This window comes from Hippocampus comes, unplaced genomic scaffold (genome assembly GCF_001891065.2).
Source record: "Hippocampus comes isolate QL1 unplaced genomic scaffold, H_comes_QL1_v1.1 scaffold82, whole genome shotgun sequence".
Lineage (NCBI taxonomy): Eukaryota > Metazoa > Chordata > Actinopteri > Syngnathiformes > Syngnathidae > Hippocampus > Hippocampus comes.
In genome coordinates this window covers 5,067,692-5,093,037 of record NW_017805135.1, presented here as the reverse complement: position 1 = coordinate 5,093,037, position 25,346 = coordinate 5,067,692, and the positions used below count along the sequence as shown (strand labels likewise).

Sequence of the window (25,346 nt, the reverse complement as noted above, 5' to 3'; positions counted from 1 at the left end):
TTGTGGAAGGGAATGTGCAGTTTTTCCATTTCAATTTGCATGTATGGAAAAAAAATGTTTGGGAGTTTTAGGTTTCATTAACTTTTTATTAAAATCATGGCTACTGCATACTGCTGTTTCATCAATGACGGCGTTTTGGGCAGTGGCTCACATCCCTTTATACAGTAAGTACTTGAGGTAGACTGTGAGCATTTTTTATTACACGCCGCGGGTGCAATATGTCAATTTGGTGACAGAAAAACACGCCAGTTGAAAGCAGGTCTAAGTAGTGGCGCGGGTGGTATAACACTATTTTGGTGAATTTGATCGAGGCGCAGGTAAGTGGAGATCTTTTTGCAATTCCTTTTAAATGTATTTTGTGTGCACCAATCTCTTGCATGGACACCATCAAGTCATCATGGAGACAGCGGGCCTCTCTCTGCGCTGAATTTGAAGGGAACAAGAGGAGCAATTTCCATTGGATGGCAAACAAATTGGCTGCATTCCCTCCCACAACGACGCAAACGGCCCTTTCTGCCTTTGCCAAAAGAAAGAAATCCTGAGCAGTATCATCAGTTGAGAAAATAGATGGATGGAAGCCTTGGCAGAGGTCTGCTCCAGTTATCTTCTGAAGTGTAGCCACACTGTCTCCCAACTTGATGTGTCTGCCTTCTACATGCCGACCTTGATGCGAGGCCTGCCCATTCGCCTGGCGCATCAACTCTTCTTCAACATTTAAGTACGAGAGAAAGACTTCCTTATCAGTATGTTTCCTGTGCAACTGGTGTCTCATTCTCATGAGCCGAGGTGCTGGGATGACCCTGAGCTGTCATTGTTTTTTTCGCTTGACACCATTTCCCCCCAAAAAATTCTCTCCCCTCACTGTTCCTTTTTAGACTCCGCTAACAGGTGATGGCTGTATGCTCCTGCACAAAGCTTCTTCCACACCCAAAATGTCAGCGTCTTCTTTCCTAAGATGTCCATCAATGCTCGTTCAGGCTGACAAGAGAGCCATTAGGGGCTTGGAAAAGGGCGTTTTTGCAAATGTCCATCTGCTATTCACTTTTAGCCTCTATTACATGTTGAAAGCTCTGATTATTTACTGTCTCCCTCTGAATGGTTGTTAATCACAGCTCTGTGCAGGTGCATCATGAGCATGTTTAATCATCCTGCAGAAAATATACAAGGACACACAAACACACACACACACACACACACACACACACACACACACACACCCTCCCCCACCTCCTGCAGAACACAACTGTTTCCCTCGCCCATGATGTAATGCTACCAGACCCCTCCTCTGCCATCTCTCACACACCCTCTCCATCCCCTTCGCCTCTTGCTATTGGTGGCTCCAGTCTGCATCTGCTGGATCAGCACACACACATGCACTCACTTTACACACCGGTAAGAGGAGGACGAGGAGGGGGGATTCCACGGCCACTGCAGCTTCCGATCCATCCACCTGTCCGCGGTGAGTCCCTCCTTTTTTTTTTGATAAATGACAGCAGCATGCTTCACACAATAAGACAAAAGGATGGTTTTACCTTGTCATTCAGGAGGTTAACGAAGTGGAGTGCAATAGAGCACCGGTGGTTTGGTCTTGCATCACACTGAGTCAGCTTCTTGGCTCGTGTGTGTGTTAAAGTCGTTTTCAAAGCTGGCATGCGCTCAGAGGCTGCTATCTAGGAGGGATGTCGGTCACCTTGTCGGGAGATAACGCACACTGAGGATGCAGATGATGAGGCTGCTTTAAGTTCCCCGTGAGGAGTGCAGTGATGTAGTTTGCTGTAAGTCCTGGCCAGCTGCACAATGAAGATGCACTGGCTACAAATAAAGCCCTGACAGTGTCATTATATGGAAGGCGTGTGTGTGCGTGCGTGTGTGCGTGTGTGCGTGTGTGCGTGCGTGTGTGTGTGTGTGTGTGTGTGTGTGTGTGTGTGTGTGTGTGTGTGTGTGTGTGTGTGTGTGTGTGTGTGTGTGTGTGTGTGTGTGTGTGTGTGTGTGTGTGTGTGTGTGGGGACGTGGGTGACATATGCATTGCTCCTCCTTGTCCCGGAAATCCACGGAGCTCATTCACTGGAAGGCTCTGTGGGATTTGGCAAGAGAAAATTTGTTATTTTAACCTGATCTCTACCTTTGAACCTCTCAAGAGCATAATTTTTTAAATCTATTTTAGTTTACATGTAAAATACATTTGCTCCTTTGTGACTTTATGACTTTGAATTCCAAAAGAGCAGAATTTGTTGAATATTTTTAAACTTAAAACTGTTTTTCATTTTACTGATTTTTAAGATTTTATGTTTTTTTTTTTGCGTGTAATTTTTTTTCTAATTAGTCATGTATTTTATCATGATTTCAAACTTGCAATTTATTAATTTGAATTTTATTTTATTTTTATTTAAGAGTAATTTATTTGATCATTAAAATTTTTTTTGGTTTTATTTATTTCAAGTAATTCATCTTTATGATACTTTTTGGAGCAAACTGTTTTCCTGTAGTGGCTGATATTATCATTTTTGATGACTCTCTACAAAACTCTTGTTGCTTTAGAATGGTGACAGTGGATTTCTTTTCATTATTTCTTATGCAGAAAATTTTCTTCAGCCTCCTGGAAAGGCTGTTTGACAAAAAAATCAGCTAAACTCTGAACCATTATGCTAACCCTATCAAATGATAAAGTGTTCTGCCAGCTCCACCCCTGTCCTCCTTGATGCTGCACCTCCAAAGTAAGTGATGGTTGAGGGTTGCCATGGAAATGACACAGACAGTTATTGGCAAATGAACCGTTAAGTCATTTTGTCGCTAATATCTCAAAGTGAAACGATTCCATATTGTTTCTTTAAAGGATTGTGCTTTTTTCACAATTTAGTCTAACAAAAAAAAATACCCCAAAGACCACTTTATACACCCTCTTTTTTGTCCTGCTGAAATGTTTTTGAAGACTTTTCTCCTGCAGGTAAGTGACTTTATACCCCGCCCTGTATACTGCCATGTCAATGGCATGTTCAGCTGTCATTACCATGACAACCCGGGGAGGAACCCTGACTGCGATTTGCCTTGGGCCAGGAGGGGGGGGGGGGGGGGGGGGGGACGTAAGTGCCCATGAAGACAATCAAAGCATTTTTACTCATGGAAGCAGTACTTAATGCACTACTGTGCCTGTGTGGGTTTTCTCCGGGTACTCTGGTTTCCTCCCACATTCCAAAAACATGCATGGCAGGCTGATTGAACACTCTAAATTGTCCCTAGGTCTCAGTGTGAGCGCGGATGATTGTTTGTCTCTGTGTGCCTTATGATTGGCTGGCAACCAATTCAGGTTGTCCCCGCCTGCTGCCCAAAGACAGCTGGGATAGAGTCCAGCACACCCGCGACCCTTGTCAGGATAAGCGGATTAGAAAATGGATGGATGGATGCATATTTTGTCAAGTGGCTGCACAAAATAAAATCATCTGGATCAGATACAGAAAAAAAATATCTTGATCCAGATGATTTTATTTTGTCTAACCACTTGACAAAATGAAACTGGGGAAAATTAAGAAAAAAAATTGTGAGTGAAATGTGTGTGTGTGTGTGTGTGTGTGGGGGGGGGGGTAATTCTGTAAATAAGTCCCATTGTTACCTAGCAGTAGAGTGAAAGTCCAGGAAAGATCACTCGCAGACACATTTTCAAATTTAGAGACCCAACTTTTTGTATACAAGCAATGAAATAGCTATTTTCTCCAATAACAAGTCCCTTTTAAGATTATCTCTCCACTTAATGTGGTTGTCATTGATTTTCCTCAGTGAGTCGATCCATCATTTCAAAGAGCTATCAAGTCAATCTGTAGAGAAATTTAATCCAGCTGCCGCACCAACAACACTATTCTCCATGCCGGATAATCAGCGTGCTGCTCTTCAATTAACCAGCAAGCAAATTAGCTTCGCTCTGCCTTTCAACTCAATCATTATTGCTAGTGATTGCAACCATCACCATCATCATCGTCATCATCATCAGCATCCCAAAAAAATACCACAAATACTGAAGCATTTCTTTTTTGGATGTTGCAGTAGTTATAGATTGCTGATTAGCACACGAACCCGTGCTTGCTGCAAGGACATACTTGTATGGCAGTGAATCCATTAAGTTCCAGCCACCCCCCTAAAAAAATAAAAAATAAATTAAAATACTGCACTGTTACGCATTTATCATAAAGATTGGGAGGGACTATATCATTTTTTTTCAATCATGAAAAGTAATACAAGAGAATATATAGAAACTGGGTGAGTGTAATTACTGTATCCTGGGACATGTCGACAGTTACGGTAACAACAGCTTGCATGTTACACTATTCCTGGTCATTTTAACACTCTTCGATGTAACACGATTCCTAGTTGACTACTGTTGAAGCATATCTGTCAAGAATTCACGACAATTTGGATCGCTAATCTTCATTGTTATGAAATCTCTGCTAGCTCTTGAGCCACTAGCGGCTGGAGGGGCTAGCTGCCACAGCTACAAGCTAGCAGCACGACACTGTTGAAAACAACAAGCCAGCGTTGGCTTACACCAAACAACCAAACTCCATGTGGACCCTTGCTAAAGCCTACATCTGTTTCAACACTTGACTCATTTGGTGCTGCAAGCCCTTGAGTGTAAATACTCGCACAGAATTGCGAGCTACAGCACTACCATGAGTAGCGCTGAGTCACTAAATTCATCGCAGTGGGCTCCAATAGTGTAGAGTCGATAACTGAAATGCAACTACAACTACTGCAAACCGATATTTTCACTTCATTTCAGTTTCAGCATTTCCCGAAGTTTGATAGAATCTGACATTTTTTTTGGCTTGCAACACAAAGCAAAAAGCATAACTTGAAAAAATATATGTTAGGTTACTGTAAGTCAAGGTACAACTGCATTTTTAGTCGTTTTGCTGATATTGTAGGCTCCCCTGTCTCTGTCATTTTCCCCTTTCGGAAGAAGCTCTCCAAAGGCATTTGTTTTTCACTCATTTCTGCTGACCCGTGACTTTACTTTGTTAGTATCGTGTCACATGACCAAGATGAGCAGTTCGCTGTGCGTGCAGAGGCACAAGTGGATGCACCTGGTGATTCTGAGAGTAATATACACTGGATATATTTTTTTTTCAGTCAGCACCAAATGGCCCATGGGCCGGTGGTTTAGGACAGCTGTTGTACAGGGCGTACAGCAATTAGCCTGCAACTACAAACTAATAAAGCAAACAAGGAATGGGGGCTGTCGGCTCCTCCGAAGGTTAACGTGTGCTGTTGCTGAGATGCTTCATTGATTTCTGACCGATTCCAGTCTCGTTACAGTTCATAAGAGACTCACTGTCTCCATGGTGACCTTTTAAAAGTAGCACCAACCCTTGATATTGCCGCTGCACTTCACTGGACTCGCACTGGAAAAGCTGCAATCATCCATCCATCTATCCATTTTCTGTACTGCTTGGCTTCATTAGCTTGGGCCTATCCCAGCTGATTTGGGGTACACCCTGGATTAGTTGCCAGTCAATCGCAGGTTATATATGAAACCATTCACACTCACATCCACACCTATGAACAATTTAGAGACTTCAATGAACCAAACGTGCATGTTTTTGGAATGCGGGAGGGAGCCAGAAACCCATGCAAGCACGAGGACAACAGAAATTCCACACAGGTTAGAACTGATATTCAAACCCAAAAGCTCAGAACTGTGAGGCAGATGTATTCATCACAAGCCAATGTGCTGCCTTCAAGTGTGGAAAAGATGACTGTCTGAGCTCACTTATGGAGAAACGGCCAAGCAGCTGTTGAACCCGTTTGAATCTTGACCCTAATATAGACGTTCCATTCACCTTGATGAGTCGTTCAGCCTGTTTAATTGTTTTAACTCTGTGAGAGTCGAAACTTGCTTTTGACTTTTGACTTTAACCAAGGTTTTTATCTTCATGACTTTTTGGCTATAAACAGAGAAACCCAATCTACCCTACTCTCAGTGCGTGGCAATGCGGGGCCCACTTCTGGAAAAACCTAACGGAAAAGTCCATCCTGGAATCTTTGTTCCATAAGTGGATAAGTGGACGACTTCAGCTTCCTCTGCATGCTTTTGTTGGACAAATGCAAAATCAATAAGGCTCTTGCTTTGACACAGGAGTGTAAATTTGAAGATAGTTTCAAACTGTCTTCCCATTGAGAAATGAAGACTCGACATCCTGACTCAGCTATTCCTTAAAAGGGCAAAATTATAGAACTTTCACCTTTGAATTGCTTGTAGGCAAACAGCCGTGTCTCTGGATCAAGTGTGAAATCAAACAACCAAGTAAATATTTTGTCAGCTGCCAATTACTGCAAATATATATTTCGAGTGAGCCGTTTTGCTGTCACTATTTGGATAATTGAAATCAATTTCCACACCCGGACGAGCTAGCTAGCTTGGTTGAAGAGCCAGAACCACTTTCAAGCAACATCTGATAGATTTTTATGATACAAAGTAGATTAGCATTAGCTAATAAGTTATACATACTTGATTGTTCCGGGACATCGATGCATGTCGACTGCATGCACCACATAACTGATTCTGCAGCTTGGTGATTACCACCCTCCTCGTGCCACCCATAGTTGCCCTAGTAATAAAAGCCATACTCGACATTAGCGGCATGCAAGAGGGGTTAAGTGAAGAATGGGCTATTTTCATGAGACAGGACTGCCCCCTTAAAACCAGCTCATCTGAAATAAAGGGGCAGTAAAGTATATTATAATTCTCGATCCCTGTAGAAGCAATGTACAAGCATTTTTGAGGAAGCCCTGTGAAAACTAACAGAACGAGCGCTGGAAAGAAACATAAAAATGAGACGTTTGACCTCGGCTACCTGAACCGTCTTGTGACGGAAATCATTCGATATGACTCTGCTTCTTGTTTTGACAGAGCAGTAAAAGTATGAGGAAGATCTGTGAACGCTCACCAGCAGACCTCTGAAAAGGAGCATGTACTATATTCTTGAAAAATTTGACCTCAGCGACCGATGTCTGATGCCCTTTAAAATCTATAGGCTACTAGTTTCAGGATAAAAGTGAAACCCATGACAAAGATCAGTTTTAAAATTGTGGAAGAGCCATAAAAAGTACAAAGGACAGATTAAGAAACTTTGATGTCACAGGTATGCCTCGGATACCTTGCTTCAGTCAACATCGATAGGCTTCTTGTCAAGACTGAAGATCATCATCTGTGATTAGGACGACGCTGAAAACAAACACTTAAAGATGTGGCTTTGACATCTGCTACGTCATTTACATTGGATTCTATCCAAAATCAATAGAATTCTTGCAAATGTTTTTTTTCTTTCCTCAAACATCATTCATCCGACCATATTTGACTGCATATTTACAAAGTCATTCAACCTTCGTCAGTGCCCGTCGGCTATCTTTCCTGCGCACCAAACGCCCCCGTCGCAGCCCACCTCCGCAATCTTCTCGGTGTGCAGCTGTGCGGGACCTTGACCTCTGACCCCTTTCACAGCCTGCAAAGGCACAAAGAAAGTGGGAATAAACGTCTAAATGTGTGTAATGTATTCATCGCAGACTCATTAGAGCCTGAACGTGGTTGATGTCATCACACGCCAGTCTCGGGGGCATAAGCATATTAAGATGGAGATAATTCATATTAATGCCACATGTCCCACCGGGGCAGATATTGTCTTTTATTGCTGATGGGCGAGAAAGAGAGGAAGGGCTGCTTGTTTGGTATCAGCAGGCGAGCCATTGCCAGATGGCTTTTGGTCATCATTTCACTTTGGTGTGTGTTTTTTCTTTTTTTTTTACTCTCTTTGTTCACTGACCACATGACATCTGCACAGCAGTAAACTTAATTTAAGTGTGAGCCGGCTGGCACATCCCAACAAAACCAAACTGCTCCAAGATGAGTGTTTATAAATCGAGGGGATCAAAGCCCATCATGGTACAGAAGTGGTTGGCATGTATCCCTCACAGTTCTTGGTTCTAGTCCACTCCAGTGGAGTTTTCATGTTGTTCATGTGTGCTTTCGTGGGTTTCTTTAAAAAAATCTTTTTTAAGACGGTATAAAATATATTAAGAAATATTTAAAAAATAATTACAAAATAATAATAAAATATTAAATTGGTAATTTCTCCATTGGGAGACAAATAAAGGTATTCTTATCGTATCTTCTCTTATGATAAAGTAAGTCCACTCTAATTGACACCGTTCCCCAATTATTTCATGAATATGTCATCCGCACTTCAAATAAATGTTTCCTTATTACCCGTGGGAATTATGCAACTTGATGAATGTCATTGCTTTTAACGATGATTGATACCAACGTGTGTCGTAGTTGACATCGAGCAGACGTGACATCTCTAAAGGTGATTTTTACGCAGAACTTTTTAAGACATTTCAATCCATCCATTTGTTCCTTTTTTTATAGCGCTTGACGCTTGCCCTCATTAGAGATTAATAGAGTGAAGATTTATTTGCAGTTAACTACAATGTGATGAATACATAAAATATTGGACATTTTGACGGTAAAGATGGAGCTTCAGTTTGATCAGTCAGTCAGTTATAGTCTGGCAAGAATAACGTCATCTGTAAATTGGCCGATTGGAAGACAAGATGCCAAAAACATGGGACAGTGGTCCGTCTACTTACGAAATTAATTGGTTCTGGAAGAAATTTCTTAGCTAGAAAATTTTGTAAGTGGAGACGCGTTTTCCATGAAAATGCTCTAATTCGTTCCAACCCCCCCCCCCGCCCCCACCCCTCCAATTCAGACATAAATGTTTCCTAAACCATAAAAATGCATCAAAATATGTAACAAATAAATACATCTTACAATTAGATTATTGCACAATAATTGAGAGTTGCGCAAAATGTAAAAAACAAAGAATAAAGAATCAAAATGATGATCATATTGCGTCCTCGTCGTTTTTTTGCCCTTTTGCCTGGCGTTTTGTAAAGAACTGATCCAAGGACGTTTGCTTTTGTCGGCTTTTAACAATCCTTCGAAAATGTCCAAGGCAAACATCAGCATAGTGAGCGATCGCCTGACTGGTGAACACTTTTGTGGGGTGATTCACGTTTACGTAAAACTATCACAACACCTCATCGCCCAAGGGGCGAATGACGAGGACGCTGCATGCATCTGTCTAACCCCACTCCCCCACAAAGACACATATGGTAGAGGTCCCTCTTAGCCAATTGGATGCCAGGATGATGCGGTAATAGCCAATGGCAGACTAGCTATAAGTATGTTGCATTCAGGAAACTCGGAGCTGCGAGTAGCAAGCCATACTGTATTTTTACCTTTCGTATCTTGAAATTTCTTTCGTAACAAGAGGCAATATTCTCCTGTTGAGACGTTTCGTAACTTGAAAATTTCATATGAAGAGACGTTTGTAAGTAGAGGTACCACTGTATTAGCAAGTAGTCGACTTCAAGCACTGATCGACTAATCGCAAATATCAACGAGCAGCCATTCATATTCACCCTTATGGACGATTTAGAGTTTTCAGTGAAACCAGCATGAATGTTTTTGTAATCCAGAGGACCCAGGGAAAAACATTCTTTGAGGTGAAAGTTCTCCTTTTTTGCTGTCTGTCTGCCTTTCTCCTGACTTAGTGGGGTTGAAGGTTATCAGACACTGGCTGAGTCCTGTCATGCACTCATGACTTTGTAGTTTGTCAGCATCTTTGGTCCCCCTCTGAATGCTTCGATGATGACATTGATGCACAACACATCACCAAATCCAGTGTGACAAAGAGAGCTTGTCATGTATTTAACCCCACTCAAATCTGACCTGATGTGAATGGCTACAGTGTAGTCGGCGGCGCGCTCGCTTGGTGGGGGGGGGGGCATGTTACTTAAATGTGGCGGCAGATTGAGAGTGATGTGTTTAACAATGGCGCCACTGTCAAAGAGAACCTTGGGCAAAGTGGAGGCGATTTGTTTCTTATCACAGGATTGTGATAAGGACGCAGAGCAACTCGGCTAGCGTATGACATCTTTCACTTTCTTATTTCAATAGGATTTATTTCACGGTTTTTACTTTTTAACACAAAAGCCACAAAGACAGCACAACCCACTGACACGCTGACAATTTAAAGGGTTGTAAAACACAACTTAACACAACGCCTCAACAAGTCTTAGAAAACAAAACAATGCAAACATACTGTATAATTCATCATGATAATGTAAAAAAAATGTGTAATACGTAATCAGAAAAGAAAGCACGAATAGCAAAGGTGGTTCTATCATTGTGTTAGTAACAAGTGCATACCATTCCCATGACGAAGATGTTGTTCAGCCAATTCTTTGTATCTTCTTGCAAACCATTAAACAAAACACAGCATTGAAAACAAGCACCACTTGGAATAACTCTGACTGGAGCACAGACCTCCGTTGAAACCAGCCATTCTGATACTCACTGAAAATTGATACACACCTCCCACATGTGCCTGAACATTATCATAAAAATGCATGAAAGTATCGTGGAGCTGTGAAGAAACATTTTTTTTCATTGTAAATCTATTTCATTTTCACACAATAAACTGACCAAGGTCAATGATTACTGATGCACTCAGTTCTACACTTTCATAGGTCCGCACGTCCTGCATGTGCATAAATTTTGCTGCTGCCAACCTTCCCAGGTGCAATGCATTTTTGGCATCTATACCCGTCAATGGCAGTCAATGAGAATAAAAGATAAAATCATAGGCAGTCAATGGCAAAGACACCAATCAAAGATGTTTGCGTTGTCCTGCTAATAAACAAACATACATAGCAAGTTTGCTGAGGGCAACAATTGCTATGTGAAGAAACTCAGTAAGTCACAAAAGTAAGACTAATGTTAGCGCAGATGCTAGTGCTAACACTGAGAATTGTTCTGGCTGATTCACCAATTTTATAGACCTCTCAGGTGACCTGAGGTTGCCGTGTCCTATTCACAAAGCAGTTGGGTTTTGTATTTTTAAACCACAGAATGTACCACTTTCATCCTACTTTTGAGAAACATTCGTCATCGCATTTCCTACAAAGCACAGAAACAAATTGCATTGTATTAAGCAGAGGCGCGTTACTGGTGTCAAAGCAGACTGGAGATGACTGGAGTGTGACAAGCGCAACATGACATTTTAGTCTTTTTTGCAGCAGTGAAAAGAGATTACATGAATGGCTGCGTCCGCTTGTGTTCAAGTCTTTGCCTTTGCCCGTAATCCTCTGTAATGCTCTTTGTGCCGGACGCTCGCTGCTTTCCTTCATTGTTCTTCTTGGCTGCAGAGCATAGCAGAAGAACAAGAAGCAGCGACTTACTCATAGCCAAAACATACACACGGCAAAAACAACTTTGCCTAAGAGAAATATATAGAATCTGGAATGTCAAACTAAGACTGGTCCATATCTTGTCATATTGAAAAAAATAAATGCAATTTAAAAAGATTATTTTTAAATTTTACATTCAAAATTAAAAATAAATCTGCTAAATAAATGCATCTGGTTTGTATGTATTTGGTGTGACTCCTCAAGTCATGTGGGAAAAAAAATCTGTCAAATCAGAGTCAATGTAAATGTGATTTTTGACCCCCATGTGTCAGGGTCCAAAGCTGTAATTATTAAACTGAAGCTGATCAACATTTTGGTGTCTCACACACACACACACACACACACACACACACACACACACACACACACACACACACACACACAATCCTCTTTTCTCATCTGGATAAAAATTTAAGAAATCAGTATCTATATATTTTTATCCAATTTGGATATGTCTCATGTAAATTCAGTTTCAGAAGCTGTCACATTAAAGAAAGTTTCATCTGGATCTGCTTCTGGTATGAATCCACACTTGGGCGTGACACACGTGAGATAATGAAAAATTAGCACTGGAAAAATAAATCCGCATCTTTAATATTGTGCAAAAATACCAAACTCAATCATTTAATTTGAGCAAAATTTGATTATGCGCGATCAGATGCATGTCAAATTAGATCTGGTCCAAATATTAGTGTGAATCTACAAACCCCTCGAAAATTATTTTAAATTGGGAAATTAGTTTTCGAATTTAAACACAATTTACTTTCTGAATCACATTCTGGAATGAATCCACACATTTAATACAATGAAAATAACATTGTCAAATGTTTAATTTTAACATTTGTTGATAAATATATGCAGGAACAGAAACTGTAAAAGAAAATCCAGTTACATCTAGATCTGGTCCAGATGTTGATATGAAGTCATAATGTCATGCAGAGTGGGGTTTTTTCCCCCTCTCTCTAAATATTTTATACTCACACTAAAAATCAAGTTAAATATGAATGTGATCCAAATCGAGCCTTTAAAAGAAAATTCACAAAAGTTACTCGAGCATTTGTTTTGACTCTATATTGAGGACTCCCTTGTTTGCATGACGTCACGGCCAGCGGGCAGGACGTGTAGTTGTGGGCGGAGCTTCAAGTTTTACAGCCTCTGTGGAAACACACACACACCGCACAAGCACACACTTGCAGAGTGGACTTCGTGTGTCTGACACGTCAGTTTGAGGAGCGGTGTTTCGGCGTTCGGTGGATTTAAACCCTATCTCTTTTTACCTTTGCCCTTCTTTTCAGCACCCCGAAGACTGCAGCCACCATTGGATCTTTGGCGTGGATGTGTTTTTTTAATTGCATTTAGCGGGCAGGAACGGTGAGTGGCAATCTTGTTTTTCTGTGTGCGCGGAGCTGTTTTAATTGATTTCTTTCTTTTTTTTTCTTTTTTTTTGTCAGCAATTTGTTTGAAATAAAGCAATTCAGTCGGATTTCAAGTATTTTATGTTAACGTCAGTGTGACGAGACGAGAGCTGTGCAAACGTTGCTGGTGTTGACCAAATCAATATTTAAAAATACAGAGTTTCGAAAGAAAAGGGGGATGGGGTGGGGGAAGACAATTTTAAAGCCTTGTTTTATAATATTAGTAACTTTGGAGACATACTGAATTTGTTTACACAATAAAAAAACTTGGTTTAATGTCACAGAATGCACAAATGTACAATTAATGGCTTTTAATTTGATATTTAATGTAGAGTAATTAGTTTTGAACGGACAAAAACAACATTTTTTGTTATATACATGAAGTCATCAAGGTGCATTAAAATCAGGCTCTGACATTGTTCAAACTTGTTTTTTTAATGGCAGCCTCTGACCTGGCATACACAGTAAATTGTGTGCAAACTGTTTTTCTGTTTTGTTTGTGTGTTTGGGTTTTTTGTTTTTTTTGCGCAGTTTAAAAGCAAGGGATTTTTTTTTTAATCTTACATTTATCACCAATGTATAGGACACACCAAAACCTGGTTCAACATAAATTGTTTGAATTTAGTGCAGCTATAATTGCTTTTGTAGTTTAAAAGCACATTTTTGCAACTCTTAATCCTCATAACCCAATCAATGTGTTGGTTCACACCAAAATGTGGATCAAATCCAGATTAAACTAGAGGGGTGAAAATGAATTGATTAATCAACAACAAATTGATTATCAAATTAATCGACAACTATTTCAGTAATCGAGTCATTGTTGAGAGCCACTGCTTAACTTTGAATTGTCCAAATCTCTCCAGTTTCAGCCTCTCAATAGTAATTATTCTGTTTTCTGTAGTCTGATTATCTTTTATGTTTAATCAAAATCAGGCATTTGTAAACATCTGCTTTTTTAAAAACAATGACCAAACCAGTAATTGAATCAATTTCAGAAAAGTTGATGAGAACAACAACAATTCCACTCATTTTATATCGCTTGATTGTTGTTTACTTGTCACTAAACATGACCAAATAAATGACAATAATTGGTTGCTAAAGAGTAATTGGTTCATTGTTCATTGATTGGTTGGCAGAGATTCGAAATGTCTGTGTGTCACCAGGAAGGAAATGGGAAGATCCCTAGATGTGTCATATTACGACATTAAGATGATTACGAAACATTTTACAGGCTCGGCAACTCTTGGCATGCAAAGTGTGGGTTTGTTTTGTCAAAAACATCAACAAAAACTATTGCAGCAGCCTTTCATCCTGGCCAAAGATTGACAAAAAAACAGGTAAAAATGTAGGTGATGTGGACACGTAGTGGTTAGCACATCTGCCTCACAGATCTGAAGATCTGGGTCGGAATCTCAACTCAGGGCTTTCTTTGTGAGGTTTGCGTGTTCTCCCTTTGCTTGGCTGGTTTTGAACTGAAGTCTCGAAAATTTCCAATCCAAACTCATTATTGGTGTGAACGTCTGAGTTTTCCATGTGTATTCTGACTTCCTCCCACATTCCGAAAACATGCCTGCTCTTGGAAGGACTCTAAATCAAAGGTGTCAAACTCAAGGCCCAGGGGCCACATCCAGCCTGCAGTATCACTTAAATGGCCCACAAAAACTAAAACAAAGAAAGCGCTTCTACTTCATGTTTCTTGCTAAATACTCTCATCCTTACTTTTAACAGCAATTACCACCAGATCCTTTCTAAACATAAATTTAACAGCTGTATACAGTACTTTAATACTTGCATGACACGCATTTCCACAAGTTAGGATTTCAAATTAAGTTTGTTAAAGATTGAAGATCAGGTTGTGACTTTATGCTTCACCTTTTCTCCGTGGGGAAAAAAAAACAAGGAAATGATTTGTCGCTTTAATAAGTTGATGAGTCCCCGATTGTGCCATCGCACAGAGGAGGATGATGATGGGATCAGACCTTCAGCTGACCTCATGCGTGCGGTGTGATAGCCTATCAGTGAGACTGAACAACACTCATCCTCCCTCATTTTACTGTAAACCAAAAGCTCCAGGAAGCAGTATTCCTTGAAACACTTACACCCCCTTCTCTTCCGCATCCTCCTCCTTTTATTGAGCCACCATACACACACACACACACACACACACACACATACACACACTGGTTCCACGCCCACCCTCCCACACAATCACATACACATTCAAACACTCAAAACAAACATACATGCTCCACCCACTGCTCGGCAAGAGGAATGGTCCGCATGTGTAGACCAGAGCGGGGAGACGCTCGTTGCTTTTAACAAAGGTTCATGAGGGCCCTTTGGTCTCTGAAACAAAGATAAAGTGAACCCACATTCATCCTGGGGCATATTTTCCAATCCCACCCGCTATCTGTGATGTTTTTCTCTTACATGCTTTGAACACATTTAAACTATTCCAACACTTTTTAAACACAAACAAACAAAAAAACAACAAACAAATTGCGAGCATAAAATGCGTTGAAAAATACTGTGTGAATTGTAGTGTGTCTCTATTAGACGAATGTGCCTTTAAGAGCCCGGGACCTTATAAGGTAGCATGCAGAAGTCCACAAGGTTGCGTGTGAGTGTCTGGGTGTTACCTGTGGCTGACAGCACTGTGAGTCGTTTGTCCTCATCTTGCTAAAATCAGCCTTCATGCCGCCCCCTGTATACTGCCAACAGCAAGACCAACTTTCATTATCATTAAGAGATGTTCAATACTACTTTTTTTCAGGCCAATACCAGTGTCAGTATTCACTCTTAAGTACTCACCGATACTGAGTACTGATACCACTAGTGCTTTTGATACACAAATTCCAATCAACGCAAGAGCAGATAATTGTGAATGTTTTATATATATATATATAGAGATATATATATAGATATAGATATATATATAGATATAGATAGATAGATACACAGTATATACACACACACACACACACACACACACACACACACACGATGTACTGTGTGGGGGATGGCATTTAAGGCGAGGTGTGAGATTGTCAGAATTTAGTGCCAGTATCTGTTTGAATGAGGCTCTGATGGAAATCTATTATGCAACAAGCTCCTCTCTCTCCTGAGACAAATTCCTGTCTCCTTCTCTTGGTTTTTTTTTTTTTTTTGCTTCTCTGTTTTGAATCAAGTGCAGGGGAAAAGATAAAACTCTCCCTTTGCGATGAAAAACAGCTGGTCCGGAATGTGTTTGTATAAAAGTCCACTGCTTTTTTTTCCCCTTTCAAAACTAGCTAATTTACTACTCGTTTCTGTTGCAAAGCACAGCCATAGTATTGTGCCGCAGCCGCTGTCATTCAGAACAATGCAGAGGAGCGGATGCTTATTAGAAAAGAGAACATTAAATAAGTTTATTATTCTCGATTTCACAGTTCAAGACAAGCGGCTTCATTGCAACCGGTTATTTTCTGTGGCCTCCATCAGACACTGGTGCCAAGAGGGGCCAGCTCATGTTGACTTATGACTTCTTTTATTGGCACCAAACACAAAAGCAAGACCGCCACCTGAGAGCAAACAAAGCAGAGGTGTCTCGGCTGGTCTGTTTGGAACTTGACAGATAGCATAGCATGAACAGAATAGCGGCAATCTTGGTAGGTGCTCAGGCTGATTTGATGTCGCTGTGGTTGAGCTTGATAATCATGTGGATTAATCGTGTCCTGAGGCCATTTCGGTAAAATGGAGTGCACTGCTTGGTTGGTTTGCTGTCTGAAAGAAGTCCAACCTTATATGAACTATGAAAAGTTAAGATTCATCAATGCTTTAAACTTATTCAGCTCAATATAAGCCACCTGGTAAAAGGACTCCTCAGAAAGAGATTCAGCCATCCAAACTAAATTGTTAATTCAAGGAGAACATGCAAATTCCCGAGTGAGGGTTCAAACCCAGGACCTCTCGACTATGAGGCACACATGCTAACCTGTACAGTCATGCCTTGGGAATTGAGCGGCCCGAATTATGAGTTTTTCAAAATAGAAGTCCGACAATTTTATTTATTTATTTTTGCTTCGACTTGCGAGCAAAGGTTTGCCACAACATATGAAAGTGAACTTATTTCACAACAAGTAGCCAAAAAAGAAGCTTCAAGCTGTTCAATGCCACTCTGTTGAAGCTGTTAAAATAAACACCTTGGAATGGTCGCCGGCCATTTGCTGATCCATCTCGCAAAAAAAAACCAACTATTTCCACTCACATTCACACCAATGGACAACATAGATGCTCAAATGAACCTCACATACTCACTCCACACAGGAAGGCCCTGGGCCGAGATTTGAACCCGAAACCTCCCAACTGTGAGGCACACACGCTACACTGAGCATTCATGTCTTGAAGTTTGCTCCAGTTCTTGCATTGGGTCTCACTGGATTGCCTAGATGTAATGTCCCGACAAAGTACACAATTCCCCTTTTGAAACCTTTTGTCTGGCTTGTCAAAACCTGTAATGAAATGAGTTTCCACGTTGATGAAACTGCAGGGATTTCATGGCTTCCTTCCAACAATGACTTGAAGTCACGAGATTGCCGGTCCGCTGTGGCTAGCTACGTATTTACTCTTGCTTCCCATGTGGCGTAATCAGCACAGTGACCTCACGGAAGCCCTCGTTGTGTAATTGCGTGCGTGTTTGATCGCATGCACGACTCGCATCGTCACGCAGGTGGATCACGATCCATTGCACAATGTACAAGCTAGCTGTAAACAACAAGATTCAAGATTCAAATTGTTGATCTTGTGCACCTTTGGGGGCAACCCGTTTCTTCAGTATCATGAAATTCTTATTTTGCAGTCCACATAGAAGACAAAAAGCAAACCCCAATTCCAATAAAGTTGGGGTGTGTAAAAGGTTAAAAAAAAAAAAAAAAGAACACAAAGACGTGCAAAGACCCAAAAATTCTGCCAGCTTCTCTGGGCTCAAGCTCATCAGAGATGTACTGAAGTAAAGTGAAAAAGTGTCCTGTGGTCTGACGAATCCATATGTAAAATTGTTATTGGAAGTCATGAACGTGATGACCATTCAAATTTGTCCTTTTTTGGCACAGTTCACCACTCACGCTATCATGCAAAATTCATACTGTAAGTCAGGATCTGTGACGACATGGAGATCTAAAAATTTTAGAACTTGAGTTTGGCTGGCCTGGTGAGTTTTGTGTGAGCATCTGGGTGTGAGTTGTGGCCTAGAGTAACTCTTATATTTGTGCGTTTCACTGTATGTCCGTCCGTTCAATAAATGGCGAATAGTGCATTGACAACTATGCGTCTCAATGCCCACATGCGAGTGCATGACAGTACCCTAAGTACTGATTTTTTTTTCTTCCCAATTCACTCCAATGGCATCTTGACCGAAACAATGAGGAAAATACAGTAGAATACAATGCGGTTACGTTGGGCCACCCTGTAGAGTTTACAATAGCAGTTGTACAAGTGGGCCGCATGTCTGCATGATTGTCATAACACGAAAGGCGAGACGCGATCGATGCACGTGCTTGGCCTTTCCTCAACAGTTTGCCGCTATTTCAAATGGGTCACTATGTTAAACGCGCAGAGAGTTTTTCACGACAAGTAAACAAAGGAGATTAGTTTAATCTACTTTCCTCCTAATTCTGAGACTAATAGCGGCCATTTTTAAATGCCGTCAAGGGATTTACTGGCGAGCGTGCAGTAGTTTATGTAAGAGATGCCGTGGTCAAGTGGCGACTGTGGGCAATTACCAAACGCAGCCCATTAATTATACTTTGCACTTTGACTGAAAATGATCTCCGACAGTTTAAAATCAACCGCATATTAGTGGGAAACCCATTTGACCCCCAAAACTCTCCTTTCAGCACTTATCTCCTCTGACACTCGTTGAAAATGACCCTTGACTGCTGAACAATACTGAGCTGTATTTAAATGAATCGAAATGAGAGGATTCACAATGAACACAGCCTATTCGCTAGTTGGAATGTCAAACCTACTGTGATTGAATCCAATATGTTTCAAGATGCTGGGTAATTTGAATATGATTTTGAATTTATAATCCATTTTCCCCAGAGAAATAATCCACTCTGTAATTAGAATTAACCTATTCCAGGCGATTTCATAGGTACGAGTCATATACCGTATTTTCCACATTAAAAGGCACACTGGATTATGAGGTGCACCTTCAATGAATGGCCTATTTTGTAATTCTTTTCATATATTGGACGCACCGCATGATAAGATGCAATCTACAATGCATCCACTAGATGGAGCTATGCTCAAGGAAATACCAACAGAACGATCTGATGTCAGTAAAACTTATTGAATAAAGCAGCCGCACAGTTCACTTAACCAACAGCAAGTTATAACATTGACTCGTTATTGTTGACCTCTCTTGCCGCTGCTCTATTTCCGTGTTCAACTGCGTAACCCGATCGCCTTAAGTTTGAACTCTGCGTTGTAAGCATGTCTCTAGCAAGGAGCCATTTTGGGAGGGTCGATATATTACAGTAATAACCATACACAAGGCGCATCAGATTTTAAGGCACGCTGTGAGCTTTTAAGAAAATGGAAGGCTTTTAGATGCGCCTTTTACCCAGTTTACACTCACTTGAACAATAATTGAAAAATATATTATAATTGACTTCACTGATTTCAAAACTAGTCATCTATTCAAGTTTTCATTTGTTGTGTACAAGTAATAATTTTGTGGTTTCACTGTCATATCGGCCCTCCGAGGGAAGACGTAACTCCAAATTGGCCCGCGACTAAAATGAGTTTGACACCCCTGCATTAGAACAATCAATTCAAAAAAAAATTCAAGAGCTGCAGCCGTACACAAGTGTGTCTCCCCACAATGAGTGTGTGAATGCTTGTGTACTTGCGCCCTGTGATTTGCTGGCGATGAGTCCAAGGAGAATCCTGCCACTAGCCTAAAGTCAGCTGGGATAGACTCCAGCCCAACCGCGACATGAGTGAAGACAAGCACTATTAAAAAAAAAAAAAAAATGGATGGATAAACGTTCCCTCTGAGTATCCTTAAACACTCACTGGAAAATGCAGTTTTGCGGTCATTTTTACGAGGAGGAACACGTTAGCGAAATTAAAATATAGTTGTATTATTTTAGTTGCGGTCCTCTCGAAAGACGCATGTTGTGTCTCGTTTGGCCACATGTGCGTGCATACAGCTGCGGCAAGTATGCGTGCCGTCGTCGGTAATGTTACGTTGCGGTGCGCTGTGTACTTAAAATGATATATATGTGTACATATAAGTGTCCTTTTCTGGCCTGTATTTATGGATGTCTTTGCCTTGCTTGACACCGCTGTTACTGTCGACTATTCAGGTACAAACTGTACAATGACTCCATATTATTTGCAAGTAATTTTATACCGATTATCTTCTGTGTGACTCATAGTGTAGCCATTTGCTTTGAGAGTCTTATCCGGGGCCATCGCACTACACACTATACGCGAGAGGCAGCACGACTCAAGGCAGCCGCAAATCAATTGAAAGATGATTCAGACAGTGAATAATTAATGATACGTTGGGGGAAGCCGCCTGTGGGATGTTTCACACCACATGCTTTTGGTTTCAATTTGCACAGATATTCATATCGCCAGTGTCCCTGTAAGTACCGTCTGAACCATTGCTACAAGCATAGCTGAGCTGAAAGCGTGGATAAACCACCACTGGTCGCTCGTGGGTTCAGCAGGATTGGTCACGGTAACGCTGAATCTGAGAGTCCATTGGTGTCTGCAAGTGTGATTGACTGGCGACCAGTCCAGGGTGTAGCTTGCCAATTGTGCAAAGTCAGTTGGGATACACTCCATCTAGACTTGACCCTGAACAGGGTGAACAGTAAAGAAAAGGGATGGATGGATGGTATAAGTGACAAATATGAACACAAATGCTCACATAGAGAATCCTATTGCTGTGTGTCGCAATGTTATGTGTTTCTTCCAATACAAATTCACCAACTTGAGCCAAGGTGCTCGCCCCCACTCGCGTCGTAATTGTGCCGCCCGGCATGGATTTCTCGCAAACTGTATTAAATATATACATTATTTAAATGCATCACAGGAATAGTTCAATTCGTTTTCGGTTTGACTGTAGCATTAAACTCCATAGTCTCCACTTTGCTGCAAGCGGCCCATTTTCTTCTCCTTGCAAAAGCACCTTTTTTCCGCTTGCGATAAAACGTGTCTCATTGGAGAAGTACATTGAAGAGAGCCTCGTTTTCCCGAATTGTTGTTTGACTGATGCGTTCAGTACTCCGTGGTTTTAGCAGTTTCCATGGGAACATTTCGGATGTATAAAACCACGATTACGTATAACTGTGACGGCCATATAGACATGTTTTTAAAACCTTACATACCCGCTACCGTTTGATCCCAAGCTAGCTATGATCACGTTTTGGGTATGAAAGATAAATGATTGTAGTCATGCAAGACTGTCATGTTAGAAGTTGAGCACATCCACCTCCCCCCACCCCGCCCCTTGATGTCGTGTGTCCTCTTGCATATTGTAAAAGGTATGCCACGTTTTCTTCCCAATGATGTCATCGCACTCTCCTGCCCGCTCATCTTCATCTTTTTTCGTCTGACTTAGTTTTTTTTTTTTTTTTTTTTTTTGCCAGACGTGCTGAGTCACGCTTTGACACGGAAAGTCGGCAGCGTCGATACATTTAGTTGCAGTCAAATGCCGGCTGGCCTGACTGCGACAAGAAGGGGCTGCAGTTTATTTTTAACCCAGTAGTGATTTATTTAGGAGTATGGGAGACGTCTGTAGGAACTCTGTCTCCATAGTCCCCACCTGCCTTATTACCACCTGTCTCATTCCCAAGTGGACAACATGTGCTCTTGAGCATGTTTATGAGGTTTTGGGTTCGAATCTCAACTTCCTGTGTGGATTGTGCTTGTTGTCCCATGCTGATACACTGTGGCTTTCTCCCACATTCCAAAAACATGTTTCACTTCCTCCACCACTTTTTTTTTTTTACATTTTTACATTTTTTTATATTTATTTGACAAAATGGTAAATTGTGACACCCTTCAAGCATTGTCTGCACAATTAATTAAAGTTTTATGTTGGTGACAGATTCATTCAAATTCATTTATTTTCTCTGGGGAAAGAGTTTGTACTTCTTCAAATTTTATATACTGTGAACAAAGATGAGCAAGTGTGAGCCCAAGTCAATAAACCTTTACGAACTCCCCCGGTTCATCAAATTGGTCACTATGGCAACTTCATAATACCTTTGTGGTTCTGATGTGATGAAGATGCGCCGTTTGTTATGCAAAGTGAACAGTTGACAATGGAGCCTCGTGTTGACTCAGCTCTTTCCCTAATAGTGCAAGTCAACGGACTTCACGCTGTGAGGAATTCATCCCGTAGCTAATTTACATTTTGTCGCACTTTTTATTATGTCTATCATATGCAAATAAGTAAATAATACACACCGTGTTTTTGCCATTTATTCAATCCAAAACATAGCTTTGGAATTGGAAAGTTAATGTACTGCATACATCTATTTAAATCTCTGTTTTCCCCTGATACATTTTAACAGGCTGTGCTGAGTGTGAGTTATAAAAGACAGACCCAGCATGATGCCTCTGTCTTGTCAGTCACCCACCGAGTTCTTTCTGTTAATGGCTCCGGTAACTCTGCTGGATCGTTGCTGGATTCCCAAACCCCAACCGGTGTGGTTTTTAGGCGCGTACTTTGGAATGACACTAATAAACCTCAGTAGTGATAATACGACCACACCTGTAAGACATTTTAAACTAATGTGTGACCATGTGACAACTTTAAAAAAAAGTGTTTTGGGATCAGATGCCTAAAGAAGTCTCGCTTCCAGAAGGATGATTCATTGTATTATCGAATTACTTCTGGGTTTGAGATTTGGCTTGGGCCCTGTTGTGTGGAGTTAGCATGTTTTATTTTTTTCCCCCTTGCTTTGTGAGCGCTTTCTCTTCTTCCCACATTCCAAAAACATACCTAGCTTCATTGAGGACTGTTGACCTTCAGTGTGAATGCCTGTTTGTCTATAACGTGTCTTGTGATTAACTGGCAACCAGTCTAGGGTGTTGCCTGCCTCTCGCCCAAATTTCTTACGACCCTATGAGGACAAATGCGATAGAAAATGGTTCAATAGATGAGGTACTTAGCAGTCACGCCATTCGTGACAGAGGGAACTTGTCATGAGGCGGTCCGATCTGTAAACCAATGAGACCGTCACGTTCCTTCCGTCGTCCCAACAGATGTACGTGTTAATGTGGAGCCTCCAGGAGGGGTTCACAAGGTTAATGAATGTGTAATTGTGAGCAATATGGCACCAGATTCCTCCATTTAGCCATACAGTACACAAAGCAGAAGCAGAAGAGGCTCTGCTTGATGAGCCACCTGGGCTTCATGGCACTAAGCATGGTGGTCACTTACGTTGTAAAGAAGCCATCTGAACATTTTCAACTGCGTGGTACTCACTTGGCTACAGGATGCCAAATTCCGTTCACAAAATCAGGTACTATAATACAACGAAAGTGCTTTTACTTTTGCCACTTTCAAATATGTCTGATTGAAGGGCACAGTTTAAGTTGGCTGTCTGATTCTGGATTTTTGAAAACGAAATTCCCGTCATTGTCATTTGTCTTGTCTTTTATGTTTTTTTCTGTCAGTTGCATCCATGTTACAAGGATCTTATTCATGGGTCATGGGTATTAACCGGATTCCCCAAATCCTCTAATTTTTCAATTCTCTGAAAGCATCTGAGTCTCACATTTCGAGCAAGCTGGCATGGATGCTTTGTCACAAAGCTCAATCAGGCCACCAACTGGATGTTCATTCCAGGTGAAATCTTTGTTGGTTTTAAGCTACTGGCACGGGTAACAAAAGGTCGGCAGAAATGGTTTGACACATTTTCTGTATGGATTAAGCTCTATTAAAATTCATTGAGGTGCCGGGAATCCTCTCTGAAAGCCTTCGCTTTTCATTAAATATTCAAAGACCTCTCATGTTGAGAAATTAGATGCTCACGGAACACGGGGAACTCCAGTCGGGGAGCGTACTGGGGATGCCAGTTTGAGGTTGAATGGCAAATCACAATGTCATTCTGATTAGTCCCTAGCAATGGAACCAAACCATGAATGCAACAAAACAATGGTAAACGACCTTAGTCGAGCAGAGTACAACTGTTCCCCTCCAGTCCTGTTGGTGGCAGTAATGGGCATCATTTGTTTGAGCCCATTGAAGACTGCCCCTGAGAAATAGTCACATCTTAATCCAGATCTGCCCGAAAATTGAATGGGTTCTTCCTTGACCAAGCCACTACAAAAACATTGCCGGAATCTGCAAAGTAATTAAAAAATCTAAACACTATAAATAAATAACGGCATACTTGCCACAGACGCGAATGCAGAGGCTCCTCCGACCGTACCACTGTGGTTGGTAAACTCAACTGCCACCTGAATATAGTACTCTATCACTCGAGTTATCTCGTCTGCTTCCAGTCAGCCACTCAACAATCTGCAAATGTGCCTGGTGCCTGCCAGCTCGGGCTGTGATCACCAGGAAGTCTGCCATCAGTGGTCGCCAGACAACCAGGGGCCACTCACAGACCACCGCAGTCGCCCGCCCCTCTTACCCCAGCTCCAGCCATCCTGCCCTGCCAATGGATTTATTACCTGCTCTAAAACGCTTTGAATGAGCTCTTGAGGGAGCGTTAGATTGATTAAACCACAGCTCTGTGCTATTTACTATCAAACAGTCAGTGTCTCTGTGGAACTTTGGGGGAGGTTGGGGACATAAATGTAGCATCACAGCAACATTTGTCATCTGGAGACAAATATTTGACTTGCTGTCATTTCATGGTTTTTGTTGTTGTTGTTGTTTTCTTTTTTTAAAAGCAGAACATATCACCACTTCTATTGGTCCATACACCTTACAGTTCCTCACTGAAACATCTAAGCAGGGGTGCCCATTACGTCGATCCTGATCTACCGGTAGATCTAAGACAGGTTCCAAGTAGATCCGAGGAGTTCGAGGAGAAAAAAAAACAAACAACCATTTGTGTGTCTTTGTACATGTTAGTAATATATTTTTTTGTGTTAATGTACGTTGCACCCTTATCATCCTATCAGTCTCATTTTCACAAAAAAATATTTAAAAAATAAAATAAAGCAGGTAAATCTTGAATTTACGGTGGCGCGTGATTACGTCATCGGAAGTTGTTAGCGCTCAGCAGTCTGCAATTGCAGCTTGTGATCAGAGCTGTTGCGCTCTATCTTTTATCGTCATTATTCTCATTCAGAGTATGCTTCGTATACAATTCACCGAGGTCACGGGCAAAGAATAGGAATCTAGGAGGGCCCAGGGAAGCACTTTAAAACGGTACGTGTGAGCTACGATAGTTTGTAGCGACGCCACTCGAGTGAAGCGCGACTCAGCAGTCGATAGTCCGCTGCTCTCCGCTGTGCGTGCATCAGCGCGGACGCGTACGCACTCAAGTCTTTTGGCTTCAACCAATCAGTGCTGACGCAACGGACGTTACACATCAAAGAGCTTTGAGCTCTTTCAACAGCTCAGCTAGACTAGCCACGACAACAGCTAAGCTAGTGGATTTGAGA

At 41.3% G+C, this 25,346-nt stretch overlaps 1 protein-coding gene across 2 annotated transcripts in view; it reads left to right on the top strand.

The window, feature by feature from the left end:
• The first annotated feature begins 874 nt into the window (after window positions 1–874).
• The window catches only part of LOC109513931 (semaphorin-4B-like), a 62,976-nt gene continuing 38,504 nt past the window's right edge, over window positions 875–25,346 (top strand). The window contains exons 1-2 of one of the 2 annotated variants that reach the window (XM_019866666.1): window positions 875–1,459; window positions 12,597–12,672. The gene's annotated coding sequence lies outside the window, so the exon portion shown is untranslated. Of the gene's footprint in view, window positions 1,460–12,596; window positions 12,673–16,239; window positions 16,364–25,346 lie in introns of those variants that run through there. The other variant, XM_019866668.1, reaches the window with a different exon arrangement.